Source organism: Myotis brandtii, unplaced genomic scaffold (assembly GCF_000412655.1).
Source record: "Myotis brandtii unplaced genomic scaffold, ASM41265v1 scaffold217, whole genome shotgun sequence".
Taxonomy (NCBI): Eukaryota; Metazoa; Chordata; class Mammalia; order Chiroptera; family Vespertilionidae; genus Myotis; species Myotis brandtii.
The window spans coordinates 147,106-161,545 of NW_005358137.1; positions in this window are offsets into that span (position 1 = coordinate 147,106).

Here is a 14,440-nt window from a genome sequence, read left to right on the forward strand (position 1 = left end):
GGGTGAGAGGGTGGCAGCCGGATAAAGGCCACCACCAAGGGACAGATTGAAGCCAGAATCCTGGAGGAAGTGTTATTAATAAACATCTTCTGGACATTTGGTAGCCTGTGGAGCTTGCTCCAGCTTAAAGCAATTAATTCAGGACACTGACATCAACTCTCCAGGTCTTTGACAGCTTGGAGCCGAAATAAAAATGCTAGTTCTCCGGGGAAGGGAAGAGGCTGGCTAGCTCTTTGCTGGACTGTTTGCTTATAGGCCCAGAGAGCAACCTTCCTTGCAGAATGAAATGCAAGGGCACAAACAATGTACCAGGGAAAGAATAGAAGATGGGAATGAACAGTTTGAACTATTTGCTCAACAGAAGGGCACCACAATGCCGGGGCAGTGGTTTTCCCAGGCATCCACTATCCCTTCTTTGGGGTCTTTTGTTGTCTCCTGTCTCCTTTGGCCAGATAAGAGCACAGCTGCAGCGTTGCAGCTCAGTAAGGCTGCCACGTATCCCCCTAAATCTCGGGGTGTCTTCACTGTAACAGGTTAGCCTCCGCTCTCTTTTATTTTACAAGGTGATGGTGAGGGAGAGAATGGAGGAGGGCAGGGGAAGCAAGGGCTATAACATTGCCTGTGTCTCATTTCTGTTTTTTTTTTTTCTTTTTTCTGGCTGTGTTCATACACATCTCCGTGGAGCATTTAAATGTAAGGGTCCAATGATCTGTACTGTTCTCCAAGCCAAAATGTTGCCTTTTGGCAAATGGCAGAGAAGGAGGTGTGTGTGTATAGAAAAGTGTGGAGGGGGTCGAGACAGAATTTTCTGTTTGAATCATCAGGCTTTTCTGGCAGCGGAAAAGAGGGGAATGTTTTGAATTGGCAGTTTAAAAACTTTTCAGGGAAGATTTGTCATTTTAAAAAACCATTTGGAATTCTCTGTTCTACACTCATTTTGTTCCGAATCCTAATAAGTAGAGGTTGCTGGATTATGTAAAAAGAAGATGAACTGGAGCTAGGACATAAAATACACTTTTGTCATTGCCATAATTTGCACCTCTAATCAGAGTAAATGTCACCTAAAGTATAATCAAGGTGATCTTTCACATTTGCTCTTTTAAAGTCAGAGCCTATTGTAAATGCCATTAGAGAAAATAGATGTAATAATAACACAAAAATAAGCACTAAGTACCATTTTCATTAAGTTGATTTTAAAGTCAAAATCGAATACTACAGATCCTCCAATTCAGTGGGTTTTTTGCCATCAATGTTGGTTTTGGGAGCCAGGCTACAAATGCTTAATTCTGTTGGAATAGGTCTATTTAGCCTGAATAGTTTTATAAGTTGAAAAGGCAAAAAGTTTAACACCAAAGAAAATGAATGGTTTAGTGCTATGATTGCATTAAACATTCACAGGCCAGAAGCCCACCTGGAAATACGCGGTTTCAATGCCAGTGGGTTTGTTTGTTTGTTTGTTTTGTTTTCACACTGACAAAACTCCCAGAAAAAAAGACAAAACCTGTATATATTTCCTGCTGGGTGGTCAGAAGGAAAGACCAGGAAGCCGAAGGCCTCCCAGGGAGACTTGCTCTGAGAAGAGCCGACCTCTTGTGCTGCTGCCCAGGAGATGAGAGCACCTGTCGGTCTGGCTCCAGGCTCAGCGCTCTGCGCTCAGGAATGGCCATGTGACGCTCCTGTGGAGGGAACAGGGGTTTCTCTGAAGAGAAACACCCATGCGACGTGTCCCATGCTGGGCTAAGACCTCATGTAAAATGTCCCTGTGGCCATAGTCCAGTAGAGCTGCTAGGTAATGTTAAGGACTATATGAAATTTAGTTAAAACTGTGTGTGTGTGTGTGTGTGTGTGTTAGATATTTGCAAGTGTTTGATGGCACCATGAAAAAAAAGGATCCTATAAAATATATAATTTTTGCTATGATTTTGTATCAACTTGTATGGATAGATGATAATCTCTTTTTCTATAAGGATTGTAATAAAACTATCAAGTACAAGCTCTGCATTTTCTTTGCAAGCACAAATTTTAAAACTTTGTATTTAGTGCAGATGTATTCTTATTTAATAAAGGACAAACACCCTTTTAATTCCTGACTGGGTGCTTAGACTAAATGTATTCCAGCTTTGTGAAAACTGAGGTCAAGATGAGGAAATTGGAGTCTGCCAGGGCAAATGTGTTTTTTTTTCTCTCTCTAACTCTCGACATAAAGAAAAACTTGTCCAGGAAAAAATTCCCAGCATGACATTTTAAGTGTGATCTGAAAACCATGTTGAATTATTGTGGGTAACTCAGAAAAATGACTTTCTTCCTTTGGAGTTCATGGATTTCCATATGAGAGAAATGTTTTTTTTATTGCCAATTTTTGCAAAGAATGAACATGCGAGTGGAATGCAGTATACAGCTGCACGTGTAGGGAGGCCTACAAGGAAAGAGTGCCACAGCAAAGGGCAAATGCACAAATACAAATAATGAATCGAGTTTGAAGGACTGCGGTCAGAAGCAAGGAGCAAGTGATACTGATCTTATGTGAGACTGGCTTGGTCATCACACCAGCTGCCACAAGGTTTGATTAATGAGGCATTAAGGAGATCGAGTGACACTTACAGCTAGTTACTTATGGTGCTAATTTCAAAACACTTTGCAATAGACAAAGAGACTGCTCATAAAGCAAAGTAATTTGTGGTGTGTTCCTGGTGCATGCATTTAGCGAAGCAAATATAGTTATGCAGAATTTAAATTAAGGTTGACACTAATGTAAACAGAGCCCAAGAACCACTGTCCAATAATTTGATGAGGACACAGGTTTTAATCAAGCCTCTTCCACTAAAATAGCAATTTAAATCCCCATCGCTTAAACTGGATAAAATGCTTAAGCCATGCAGGTTGGGGGCGGGGGGTGTTGGATAGAAATTTACTAGAAAGGAAAAAAGAAACACAATATCTCTGGGGAAACTTTGACCCAACAGAAGGATATCCATGTTGATTTAAATATCAGGTTGATTTCAAGGCCAGATTCTGCGAATTTGAAGGCATTTGCCATATATCTTTTCTGTTGTTGTGAAGTGTTCGTTTAACACATGCTGGCAATACTGATCTCAGAATATAAATAATCCCGGTAATGAGAAAATGGAGACTCTAAGCTGATTGGGAGGCCCCAGAGTATTTATTTTATTTATCAAAAAGAGAAATATTACAACCCCACCCACAACTGATTTCTATTTAAACTGAAAATTTCCAAATTGGCTGGAGGTGGTGGGCTTGCGACAGGTCTGGTTAAACATCCTGAGGGTTAGCTTTTGCAAAGGGTCCACGGAGTCATACGTAGCCTTTCCCCTGGTTTGCTAGTTTATTTTCCTTACTAAAGATCAGTGGGGGAGAAAAAGTGGGCGGGATCAGCCCAGGCATTAACATTAATTAAAATGCCAGCAGCCCAAGTTTCAGGGCCTGCCAGGCCTTATGTATGGGAAACAAAACAAAACAGCAACTTATTCTGTCCTGCTCTTGGAAGCAAAAACAAGTGAAGGTTGGTACATATTCCTAGGGTAATCCTGGCTCTAATGTTGGCCAAGGAGTAGAAAGGTGAGGGCATCCTAAATTCTCTGAATTGTGACCTGACTGCTCCAGATTACATTCATGATGTAAAGGAAAGGAATTTGTACAAAGAGGTGTGTTTTAAATACATATTCCAAAGAAAGGACCAAAAACAATTTTTTTAAAAAAAATAGCATTAACCGTTTGTACACCATAAGCATCTATAGACACAAGCGGCGGACCTTTTAAAATTAAATTCAAAATACCGTGGCAGTTAACTGGTTAAACATAAAGTGCTCTGAAAACGCTCCTAGTAGTCATAAAAATTCATGGTCAGCCACATTGTGGAACTTAGTCAAGAGTGAAAGGTGAGGGGAAAACTGGAGGTTGTCACATTTTGAAGGACGAATGACTGAGCGTTTTTCGTGATCCCAGCATGACCAGCAGGATAACATGCCTTACGTGCACAGAAACTGAACCCAGTGCGGTTGAATCATGTTCCTAAGGTCATGCAAGCAGAAAGGGCAGGGCCAACCTGCCCTGATTCCAGAGCCCATGTTCTCTGTCCTCTTAGGAAAGAGCCCACTGCCCTTCCCTGTGGCACCCTTCCCTGTGCAGCGGTTGGGAAGACTCCACTCCAGCTCTGCTACCTGAGGGAGAGCAAGAGAGCTCAAACTCCCTGCCTCCAAGTATGTCTAAGAGGAGAAGGGGAAATTTGAGGACCTTATTGCTCAGAGTTAGAGAAAATGAACTGAAAATGCATCAGTGTGAACCATACCTTCAATAATAGTGATTCTGAAAATACTGAGTCCACATTGCTCCCTGTGTCCAAAAAGACAGACTTTTTGGCGCCCTAACCTCAGGGCCAGAGGAGAGAGGAGGGGCATCCTTGGACACAGTTGGGAGGTGCCTCAGAGCGAGCTTGGCTGAGGCTCACACACTGGACAGGCAGCCCGCAGGCTTTTCCTTCTCTTGGCTGCACCAGCAGCAGCAGAAAGCGCATGGAGATGGTGGGATGGGAAGAGAAATATATGCAAGGCGGACTTGGCATATCTTCCAGAATAATAGAAAGAAAGAAAAACAACGTATGAAATAATAACTTTGGGGGCCTCCAGTGTTTGGGAGTGTTTTGGGCTCCTCTTGGGCCCTGTCCCCCAGCCTCACATCATCTCTGATGCCGGCTGTGACTGTGAAGAGCCATCCCTGAGGGCTGTGATGCACCTGGAATCGATACAACACTGACTTCTGTCTGTGGGAGTCACCGCCCTGCGTGTGCTGGCCAGAGTTTGGCAAAGTTACTGCTCATGGCAGTTCCCAATCTCTGTGGGCAGGGGTATGTGTTGCCCCTCTAGGGACACTTCTGATAGGCGTTCTGCTCAGCTCTTCAGGGGTTCCTATTGGGCTGGAGCCCTTGCTGCCCAAGGCCGTGACCAGTCCATTGGTGCTTTCCTGAGCCGGCTTTCCCTCTTCATTGCCTCATCTTCTTCAGCTTCCTGTGGTCCCCTTCCTGGAATCCACATGCACACACATTCCCACTTCCAGCTGAGAAAGCTATCCTCTAGGCATCTCCATGTGCTCGCTGGTCCTGCCCATCAGTCCGTGTTTGAGGAGCAATGTAGGAGAACCACTTAGCTCTACCCCTTATTTTAGCATTCTATTTCCAGCTGAAAAAGCTATCCTCTAGGCATCTCCATGTGCTTGCTGGTCCTGCCCATCAGTCCATGTTTGAGGAGCAATGCAGAGAACCACTTAGCTCTACCCCTTATTTTAGCATTCTAATCAAAATTCTGGAGACCTCATGCCTCTGTGATCGCATGTCACATGCTCTCAACCGCATCTGATTCTTTCCTGCTCTAATACACTGGTGCACAATTGACTTGAGGGTTGCATTTAATCCTTTGCTGTCCCGTGATATGAGTGAAAGGCATGGGAATGCCAACTTGTCTTTTTTGGCCTTAGTCTCTCTCTCTCTCTTTTGGCCTTAGTCTCTCTCTCTCTCTCTCTAAAACAAAACCATTTCACAGACTATTTAAAAAAAACTGCTTCTCAAAGTTTCCTGGAAATGAATGATGCCAGTGTTGGTGATGTGTTTTGGACTCATTTCTCGTTATAGAAACCTGGGGTGGAATAGGGTGTGAGCAAAGCCAATAAGTGGTCAGTAGTCAGCTCTTCAAATTCACTAAAAAGCCCTCACATTCTTTTCTTGCTCTGTGAAAGAAATCCAAACCTGTTTCACCTGCCCTACCTCTAGATTTGGAATCTCAGTGCAAATCCCAACATCAACAAGGTTGCTATGGTTTTTTATGATTATCTCAAGAATTTGTCTCAAGTGAGGCTCAAGTACCGCCAGGGGAAGGTGCTGGGATCCCAACCTGCTAGCCCACTGCTCTCACCTGTTTTTCTTCCTTCCTGTCTCCTCCTGCACTGCCAAGGCCTCCTTCTGACATACATAACCTGCTTTCTTACAAGAACCAGGATCTTTTGCCCGGTAACTCTGGGCTCAGAGACCTCCTCTGATTTTTTCTTAAGTGGAGAGAAGATGACTAATTCCTTCTCATCACCTGTAAAGCATTCTCTGTTCATAGGAATTATCGATTCCTTCCACACCAGACCACCAGGACCCCTCGCAAAGAACCCTTGGCCCCTCAGCAGCAAACAGGCCACTGAGAGGGTCTGGTTGTCCGGGGAAGGCTCTTTCCAGGCACCAACAGTCCCACCCAGTCATCCTGATTGACACCTGATTCTCTGTGCCATGTGGACAGTCCCTTGTCAAATGGCAGCATCTGTAGTTGAGTCTCTTTTCAGGGAGGTACCTGGGAGTGAGGAGACCTTGCCCTGCACCAACATAGATAGGAATGGGTTGGTGAATAGTTTTTTCTGGTCTGAGAATATCTATGATAAATAGGTTTAGTGACTGGCTGGAAGGTTCGCCACTGAAATCCTAACCTCCTGAGATTGCCATCCTTTATTCTAATGTACTGCTTCTAATAAGCATTTGGGGGGGCCAGTTCTAGGATAGAATAGTTTTTCTCAGATTTTTTATTCCTAGCTTTCACCACCTCTTTGCCTCTTGTTTTCTTCCTCATCTTCAGGGCTCAGGTCTGGGCTCCCAGGTGGCTCATGCCTCTTTTGTCAGTCTTCAAGCTTCCATCCCCCAGGCTCTGCCATGCACAGGATCATTAATAACATTGACTGTATAGGAGAGTTCGCAATTTAACTTATTCTATAGAATTCTTTATATGTGCAGGGGTGTTGGCAGCTCCCCAGTGTATTTACTTAACCAATTCATTACACAGGAAATGAAGCATTTGGGTATTTTTCAGATAAATAGGTTAATATTTTATTTCCTTAATGTGCTACTTGGCACATGGCTCAGATTTTTAGAATATCCCCTAACAGTGGGACTCCTTGTTATTTATTAGCAGTTTTTTTAAAGAAATATAAAGATAAAAGAGTGGATTCTGATGACTTAGGACATTTCTGGGGTTAGCTGAGCACACTGATTATTTGCAAAGTTAGAGTAACACCAGTCCATTGGCCTAAACCGGCAGGGCATTTTTCATGTTCTTGTGAAATTTCCAGTTCACATTCTTATATTACTTGAGAGTTGGTTGGTCAAGCTACTAACAATATCTCAACTCTCCCTTTCTTTAATTATTTACCAAATCCTGTTAATTCTTCTTTCGTAATATCACATTTATCACTACTTTTCCATTTTCTCTGCCAGTATAGGTCCTTTATTTCTGACAAGGAAAACCAGCTCCCAGCACCACCTGTGTTACTATCAGTAGTTGGTTTTTAGAAGTCTGTATCAATGCTCGCAGAGGGGTCAGTTTGCACAAGTTGCTTTCCAATCAATTATCATTGTACTTTTCATTAGGCATTCCATAAATGTTTTACTTTAAGAATATGTTTTTATATATTTCTGAGAGAGAGGAAGGAGAGGGAGAAAGAGAGAGACAGACATCAATGAAAGAGAAACATTGATTGGATGCCTCCTGTATACTCTCTATTGGGGATCAAGCCCAGAACCAGGGCATGTGCCCTGACCAGGAATCTAGCTGACAACCTTTTGGTGCATGGGACGACACTTAATCAACTGAGCAACACTGGTCATTGAAATAATACTTATTATTTCAATGTCAGTGACAGACCACATTCTGAACATGGCTTTCATTTTAGATAAATCAAGTATAGTTTGTCATGGATATGAACACATAATTTTTAAATTTAAGAACAGTTGATGTTTTACATGTGTTGTCCTACATATCTATAGAGTCTTGAATATTCTTCTAATCAAACTAGATTAGATTTTCTGTGATAAAGTGAGAAGTTGTATTTGCCTGCCAACATAGTGAAGGGTAGTAGAAATTCACAGTAGGCAAATGGACTAGATGGCCACACACATCAATCTGATCTCCACAGAAAGAGAAGGCACAGACATTTGCCTCTTCTGATGTGATGCAGCAGGAAACATGCATTTTTGACAAAAATCAAACATGAACCTCATCATGGATTTAACTCCTAGCTGATAAGAAATACAAGTGATGAAAGAACCTGTTAAATGGCACCATAACAGCAGTGTCAGTGAAATCCAGATGGTTGGAAACAGGACATATTACTTGCTTTTCAACAAATAATCCTCAAGAGTAAAAGGAGGGATAATTTATAGAATAAAAAAGATGGAAAATATATGTTAGTCAAATGCCATGTGTAGACTTTGCATGGATCTTGATTTTAATTAAAGCACCCTCCCCAAGTAGTATGAAATAATTGGGGAAATTTGAATACTTATGTGGTATTCAGGAATTACTATTAACTTTTTAGATGCATGAAGGGCATGTGGCTATACTTTTAAAAGTCTGTGTTTTGTAGAGTAGCATTCAAGGAATTATTTAAAGAAGGGTGATTTAATATCTAGAATTAACTTTCAAATAAACTAGCTGAGGGACACAGTGGGTAGAGTAAAGATGAAATTTGGATTGGCCATGGGTTGGTAATTGTGGGAGCTAACTGATGTGATTTACTGTTCTCTCTAATGTGTTTGAAAATTTCCAAAATACAAAGTGAAAATATTGGGGGTCACAGTATTGGGGTAAATGGGATTCTGGAGGGCTGGATTCCTGCCACATGCTCTTCTTCTAGACCCCTCCTTAATTTCCCACCGAGTGGTGACTGCTGACCTAGTTGAAGAAGTCCTCTGTAGGTGATGCTGAAACTGCCTTTCTGCTTGGGTTCTTCCCCACTCTCTGATGCTTTGCTTGCTAACAGAGCACTTACAAAGGTTGAACTCTGAACCACAAACCCAATGGCCACCTCTCTGTGACCATGGCAGTGAGAGACATCATTCATCAGCCTCTCCTACTTGAAAGACCTATGATGATGCAGCTACTGATTTTCTTCTGAGGCTGCAATCATGTTCTTAACTGCGCATCCTCCTTCTAGCCCTCCATGGAAGCTGCTTTGTGGGTCCAGGGATCAGCTCTCTTTTCTTTCCTGTTAACTATTCCATCTGAGAGGCTTCATCTGCTTTAAGTACAGCCATCACTTTTGTGTGGAGTACTCTCCACTCAGCATCTATCCTTGCCTCCCTCCTGAGCTTTTTTTGTCTCATCTCTTTGGCTGATTGTCAGACATCCCTACCTGAAGTTCTGTTATTTCCTCATATCCAATGTTTCTACAAAATGAATTCCTTCCCTCACTGTCCCCTCCCATATTTCCCGAGGCACCATATTTCCTGTCAGCTCTTCTTTCATAATATATAATCTCTCACATTGGTCTTCTTTGCCATCCTCACCTCCAACACTCATGTTCCGGCCCTTCTGTCTTACCTTCTTGCTGAGATTCCTAGCATGTTTCACTCTGTGGACTGGCATCTGGAAAGTGTCCCCGAACCTCTCTGCTTTGGTGCTCACCCCTCCAAGGCCATATCTTCTTTTCCATCCTCACCTCCAACACTCATGTTCAGGCCCTTCTTGCTGAGATTCCTAGCATCTTTCACTCTGTGGACTGGCATCTGGAAAGTGTCCCTGAACCTCTCTGCTTTGGTGCTCACCCCTCCAAGGCCATCAGAGAGTTTCTGTTTCTTGCAAGATGATATTCTCAACTTATTTTTTTCTACCATCCTCTATCTGATCTCAAAATACTATTTCAGTCTTATTTCTCACCACACAAATTCCACACTAACCTCCTCACTGACAACATCTTTCCCACAATTGCTGAACCTTTCCAGTTCCTCCCTCAATGTTTCAAGACCCAGCTCAGTGGCACTCATGGATAGGGACTCCATTGATAGTTTGCCTCGCCTGACCTTCACTTTGCACATAGTGGAAAGATGACTCTGAGCCCACTAGGTCTTTAAGGTGTGTGGCCTTCAACCAGCATTCAACCTCTCTTGTGCATTTTAAAATGGAGATGAACCCAACTCAAATGCCCACCCTGTCTGGGTAAGCTGAGCACCGTGCTGAGCCATTAGAACCCATAACGATTAACTTGTTATTTTCATCCACAGTTTTTTTCCTCTCTTGGATGAGAATATAAACATTTAGGGTTGAGTCACTTACCTCATGGCTCTCAGTCCTTAGCACAGTGTTGAGAACTGAAAGTGTTCAGTAAGGGTTGTTGAGTAAATTAATCATTTATGATCTTTTTCCCTCCACCCAGTCCTAAACCCAAACATGGTCCTCTCAGTTATAGGTGCAGGGATGCCTGCATGCCTGAGCATGTGTCAGCAGGTTTTCTGGGAGGTGCCACTTTCAAACACTCTGCCATTTTTCCCCCCCAATAAGTGTACTTGTCTGATTGTGTACTTGCAATTTTGGGTTTTAAAAATATCACTGACTGGGGCACACTTTTGGTTTGCATGGACTGGAACTTTCTAGATGATGTCCCTCACTGGCATAGGCAACTGGGAGTGGGTGGTGGGCCCACAGGGAGGACTGGTGGATGCATGCTGGGAAGATGTGTGGCTATTACATATAATCACCCAGCTGAGTCTTCTACTCCCTACTTCTCCAACACATTTCATTAAGCTGCTTTGTCCTTTTCAAATATGCTCTGAAAGATAATTTATAAACATACTTTTTAATATCTTCTAAACATTAAAGTTTAAAGCAAATGTTATTATTACAATAGATTTTCATTTATTAAACATATGTAGACACTTGTGCTATGTCAGCAACTGTTCTGTGAATTGGGGGGTGCAAGTTTAAGAATTATATTATCCCCTGAAGAGTTCCTACTCAATGGAGAGACAGATATATCTTCTAAATATTAAAGTTAAAAGAAAATATTATTACAATAGATTTTCATTTATTAAACATATTTGGACACTTGTGCTATGTCAGCAGCTGTTCTGTGAATTGGGGGGGGGGGGGCAAGTTTAAGAATTATGTTATCCCCTGAAGAGTTCCTACTCAATGGAGAGACAGACAAGCCCACATAAAGTGATTTCAGCTCCTCAGTGGTTAAGAACAATATCTTTGAAAGCAGAATGTACTATTTTTCGCTGTGACAAAGTACCGCAAACTGAATGGCTTAAAGTAGCATCAATTTATTGTCTTACAGTTCTGGAGGCTAGAAGTTTAAATCAAGATGATGGTATGGTTGGTTCCTCAGAGGCTGTGAGAGAGACTCTTTTCCATGCCTCTCTCCAAGCTTCTGGTAGTTTGCTGGCAGACTTTGGCTTATAAATGCATCACTCCAGTCTTCATGCGGTTATATCCTTGTGTATCTATCCCTTTACATTATGTTCCCTCTGTGCATGTCTGTCTCTCTGTCCAAATTTCCCCTTTTCCTAAGGACACCAATCATACTAGTTCAGAGCCTACCTTAATGATTTCATTTTTACTTGATTATCTTTGTAAAGATTGTTTCCAAATAAGGTCACATTCTGAGGTACTCGTGCTTAGGACTTCAATATGTGTGTTTCAAGGGGGACACAATTCAACCCATAACATATAGGAAAGGGAAAAAAAGACAAATTCCAAGTTCTGCACCAGGCTGTGTTACCCTTGAGCATTTCCTTAAACCTTTAAAGTATAGAGTCAGGATGTTAACATCTCCCTTGCAAAGTTGTTGTGATGATCAACTTAGTTATAAAGATGGTGCCCTTAGCAACTTGTTTGGCATACAGTATGTGTTCAATAAAAATTAACTACTGTTGTTATAAAATCAACATGGCATATGTAATACATATGCCAATTCCATTATATATTTTAACTTGATTTTTCTTAATTAAAATATTGTGACTGAGGATATAGTATGATTTTTTAAAATGCAATTTTTTATTATTAACAAGGTATAGGGTGGGCATAGGCAGAAAATAGATTAGAAATTTCAATAGATTTCTCAATTTTCTTATCTATCTATCTAGCTATCTGTTTGCTTCTCTGTCTGTCTATTCATGTTCCTCAAAACAAGCCAATTTGTTGGGTGATGGAGATACAAAGATGGAGATACCACATTTCCTCACCTTCTAAAGTTTATAGACTGGAGGGAAGGTAGAAATATATAAACCCATAGTTTTAATTATAATATGAAATGTGCTAGAGTAGAGGGATGAATAAGATGCCTGAGACAACTAACGGGAGGCTTTTAGCTCAACCTGGAGACTCTAGAAAGACTGCCTTTGACTTTTAAAGAGTAAGACTTATGCAGGTATGAGAGATAGATGGCACTCTGCATGATCTAGGTGCTTAAAGTGGCACCACCAATGTTGAAATCCCAAGCAATTCAGTATCACCACAACAGTCATAGTAGCTGACATTTATTGAACACATACTATGTTCCAGGCATTATACTGAATTCTTTACATATTTTTTTTAATTTAAACTTTGCAAAAACCTCTGAGGAATCCTCATTCTCGTTTTATAGAAGAGGAAGCTGAGCATGGATAGTCTGCATGGCTTGCTGTAGGTTACCGGCAGACCCTTCTTTTAAATACCCCACAAACTGAGTGTCCAGCTTGAGGAAATATCTCAGAGAGAGGGAACCAGCAGGGATGTGATGTCAAGGTGAAGGGTTAGGATAGGCACCGTGGGGAGCCAGTGACAGGTGTTCATCTGGGAATAATGAGTTAACTGTGAACCCAGGTGCTTCTGTGGGAAGGATAGACTATAGGCGCGAGCATGGAGCTGAAGAAAGGATGCAGGAGCCTATTAAAGCTGTCCTGAGGACTTCCTGGGGTTCTCAGTCTTGGGTCTCCCTCAGAGACGGTCTTCAAGAAGTAACACCAGAGATGTCTCTGAGGACAGCCAGCCACAGGGTGAAGAATTGTACACACAAGTGCAATGGGAACCCTAACTTGTGAATTTAATTGACCCCCCCCCCCACACACACGTACTTTATTGAATACCTGCCAGGAACAGGGTAGTGAAGAGGGAGGGGCAGGAGTTTTCTAATTTTTGCGCCATTTAATCCTCACAGGAACCCTCTTCCTCCTTAAGAGGTCAGAAAGCCAAGGCTCTGCAGAGTTGATATCCTTGTCAGAGACCTTGTGATTTAAGTGGGACAGCCTCCTTTCCAGCTTAGGCCAGATTGACTTAAAAGGCTGTACTGACTGCCCGGGTGCACTGCACCCAGCTGTTCTCTAGTCCGGCCAGTGAGGAACGAAGCACAGGTATGGCCCAGAAAGCTTAGAGACTGGATTCAGGGCCATTTTGCTGCACGACACCCCCACCCCAAGATTCCATGGGCGTAAAGATGAGGGGGTGGGTGGTGCACAGAGTCCATCCTTGCTTCCAATTTTTCAAGAAAAAGAATGGATTTCAGTCATAATAAATTTCTGCCATTTTAAAGATTTTGATCTACTAATGCAGTTTTGCTAATGGTTTGACCTAATAGTTTTTTTTTTAAATTATATTTTATTGATTTTTTTACAGAGAGGAAGGGAGAGGGATAGAGAGTTAGAAACATTGATGGGAGAGAAACATCGATCAGCTGCCTCCTGCACACCTCCTACTGGGGGTGTGCCCCCACAACCAATACATGCCCTTGACCGGAATAGAACCCGGGACCCTTCAGTCCGCAGGCTGACGCTCTATGCACTGAGCCAAACCGGTCAGGGCTGACCTAATAGTTTTAACAAAACTTCCAAGAGACTTTAACAATCTCTTTTAATTACAAAAGTTTATCTTAAATCCTTAAAATTCTAGTTGTCTCAGAAGGGAGGTTCCAGAGGAATGAGCAAAGCACAATTAAAGAATGAGGGACAAAAGTGTCTAACTTCTTGGTGAGTTAGAGGTGGTTGTGAAAGATGAGTAGGAGTTTTCTAGGCAAAGGAGCTTAGAGAAAGACTATTCCAGGCAGAGAACCTGTATGCCATCTCTTAGTCCTGAATTTCCTGCTCATGTCAATGGCATTAACTTTTCTCACTGAATCGGGTGGGGAATGAGACTGCTTTATCTGTCTTGCCCTCTGCTGTGTCCACAAAGTCAAGAGCAGTGCCTGGCACAGAGTAGTCAGTCACTCAGTAAATACTTGTGGTGTTGGACAAATGGCATCACTATGCCCAGCAGTGACTGGCTAAAGGAAAGGTCATTTTTACTTTCTCGGTTCTCATACTGTCAGTCTGTTGCAACACCTTTTCTTCTGTTTCTGCTCCCATCCCTTTAGCAGGAAACTCATTACTAAAACTAGCACAGTGTTCCCATAAATAATCTTTCCATTTTCTGTATGTGAGTACTCCATTTATCCTACCCAGTTAGAATATTTTCTTCTTCTGCTAAAAAACCATCAGTGCTGAGTACAAATATATCTCAGCTTTCAAGACATAATAATATACACTGAGTGGCCAGATTATTATGACCACCTGATGTTTGTAGGCAAATTAACCATACACTGTATCGTATGGGATATGGAAGCCGAAGGCCTGTTTGAACACCTTTGCTGTCTGCAGTTACCAAGATAAAAC